This window comes from Brassica oleracea, chromosome C9 (assembly GCF_000695525.1).
Source record: "Brassica oleracea var. oleracea cultivar TO1000 chromosome C9, BOL, whole genome shotgun sequence".
Lineage (NCBI taxonomy): Eukaryota > Viridiplantae > Streptophyta > Magnoliopsida > Brassicales > Brassicaceae > Brassica > Brassica oleracea.
This window is the reverse complement of record NC_027756.1, coordinates 45,332,697-45,335,166: the sequence shown is the minus strand read 5'-3', so window position 1 is coordinate 45,335,166 and position 2,470 is coordinate 45,332,697. Positions and strand designations below refer to the sequence as shown.

Below are 2,470 nucleotides of genomic sequence, written 5' to 3'. Positions count from 1 at the left end.
GTGCACACTCGCTGCCCACTAACAGGCCAAAACACTACCGAAAAGGTGCTCGGTTCATACACACACCGAACAAGTGCTCGGTAACACACGCCCGTAGACGATTTATCGACCTCCTGGGTTACGCGTCAACCGGTCGACTATAGCTGGTCGTAACCTCCACACAATCCGGCATACAGAAGTCTGTCTCTGTATCCGTCTCAAACAATCACATAACTCCTAATAAAAGAACTATTTTTATTTACCAATTTTAAATGAAACAATCATTGTTGAATCCTCTAACACCCTACTTCCGGTTTAAGCAAATAACCTAAAAACTAAACAAGCAATAATAGACTCGATTTCACACAGACGGAAACACATTAGAAATAAATTATACTTATTCAAGGTCCTAAGCCGTGTAAGAGGAATTCGAGAAAAGATCCTCACCTTAGCAAATATTGGATATAGCTCATCAAAAGCTCGGGAACGATCTCGCCTAACATCACTTTAAAAGATTCCAACCTAATCATGGTGTCGAGCGAAACTTGTTCCATAAATCTTTGTACGCCTTATTTTAAAATGATGGGCAACTAACTCCAGGTTGGCATAAGATTCACTACACCTAAACACATGCAAAGACACGTTTAAGGTCTGTGGTATATACGTTACTTGTGGCACAAGTAACAAAGGAGGCAACACTTAGCTAGATAACGGTTGATGACGGTGGCTGGTACGATCTCTGGCTATCACGACTCTCTGGAGACATGACTGCCTCCTCCAATGGCTTGCGACTAACAACAGTGTGGATCTGATCGGTGCGGCGGTGGTGAGACGGTGGCTCCGTCTTTGTGCGCCTCCTCCTCACGTCATATATACATCTCTCGAGTTCGATGCGAGACAACAACACGTGAGACGTTTGACCAGTGATGACGAGGCTCTCTCTCTCTGACATGGCGTGATAGCTCCAAGACAACGGGGAGAGCCGGTGGTGGCATCGCGGTGCATCAGATTTTTGGAGGTGAACAATGGTTTAATTGGAGGTGTGCGGCTAGGTTTCGTCAAAGGTGGAGAGGTATACGACTTATATATCTCTTTGGTTTATTTCAAATGGTTTGGTTTAGAGAATAATTAACCAAACAAATTTCTAAATCTGGTTTAGAGAAACCGGGTCGTTACAGAGACTTTTTGTTTCTTAACGACCTTTTTTGTTTGTTGAAAATATATAACTAGCTTCTGTGTTAGAATGTTCTCGGATCACATGTAGGGATTAATATAATGTGTTGATGACCATTATTTAGTTAGTGGGAATTTAAGCTGTATAATGTGATTAGGTTTTAGGCTAAGTTAATCCTCTTATTCTTTGGGGGACTTCGGATGCTTCATATCCTACTAGCTAGATCCTTTAACACTCTTTGCCAGTGATTGATGTTTACTGCTTTCATTTGTTTTAATCATTTCTGTTTCTCTCTCTTGATAGGTTAAAGATATTTATGTAAACTTTTTATGCATTTAAGATAGAAAAAATTACTAGAATGTATAAGAAAAATTGGTTTATTAATAGAGTGTTATACATCTTTTAAAAATTACTATAGTGTTTGGATACCCTTAATAAATGACAATAAGGGCATTTGATTAGTTTTTTTTAATTGAAATTATTTTTAAACAATAAATCCACATCACTAATTAAATATCCACATCAGTAATAGAGAACAATCAATCATCCCTTTAATTACATAACGTTATAAAAAAACACAACAACACAGCACAACTTCGTCAAAGAACTAAAGGAACCCTAACCGCCTCTTCCCTGAAATCGTCATCGACATTGTGTTTACTCCGTCTTCCTCGAACTAACTCTCTGTCTTGTCTTCTCTAATATCATCTTCCCCGAAATCGTCGTCTCCAATCGTTTTTACGAAATATTTTTCGCTGTAATCGCCCGAAATCATCTTCTCTGCTGCGTTTTTCGAGTTTGTGGCTGAGTTTTAATTTATGTTGTGGCTGAATTACTTTTCTTTTACGGCTGGTTTATATATGCAGTTTGGTTTATATATGCAGTTGTGACTGAGTTACTTTCCGCCAATCTCCGAAAACCTAGCTATAAGAAGTGTGCATTCCGAGGAGAAAAGACAAATACATTCCAAAAAACATCCAGATCGACAATTGTGGGATGTATTTAATTAAGTTTGTTTGTGATTTCATACCCATATTTGGATAATCTAATTTTTTTTCAGATCTGAGTGGAAGAGAAAATTGAACAAAAAGAAAATGAAGGAGATGAAAAGAAGTGACAGATTCAGCAGAGACGACACAGAGGAGTTCATTGAAGCTTGGATACATGGATGAATACCAGAATGGTGCAGAAAGCCTGTATTTTTGGTTTTCTATGTAAAAAACATAACTCACCCATGTATTGTGTGTTTGATTTATGCTATGTTTACACTACTCAGCCGTGTCGTTTATATATCTCAGCCGTGTCGTTTACATAACT

The 2,470-nt window shown here is 38.3% G+C and overlaps 1 long non-coding RNA gene across 1 annotated transcript in view; it reads right to left on the bottom strand.

Moving 5' to 3' along the window:
- Window positions 1-1,031, bottom strand: part of LOC106314007 — a 1,539-nt gene extending 508 nt beyond the window's left edge. Inside the window, exon 1 of the long non-coding RNA XR_001264560.1 lies at window positions 427-1,031. This is a non-coding gene — a long non-coding RNA (uncharacterized LOC106314007). The remainder of the gene's footprint in view (window positions 1-426) is intronic.
- Window positions 1,032-2,470: the final 1,439 nt, after the last annotated feature.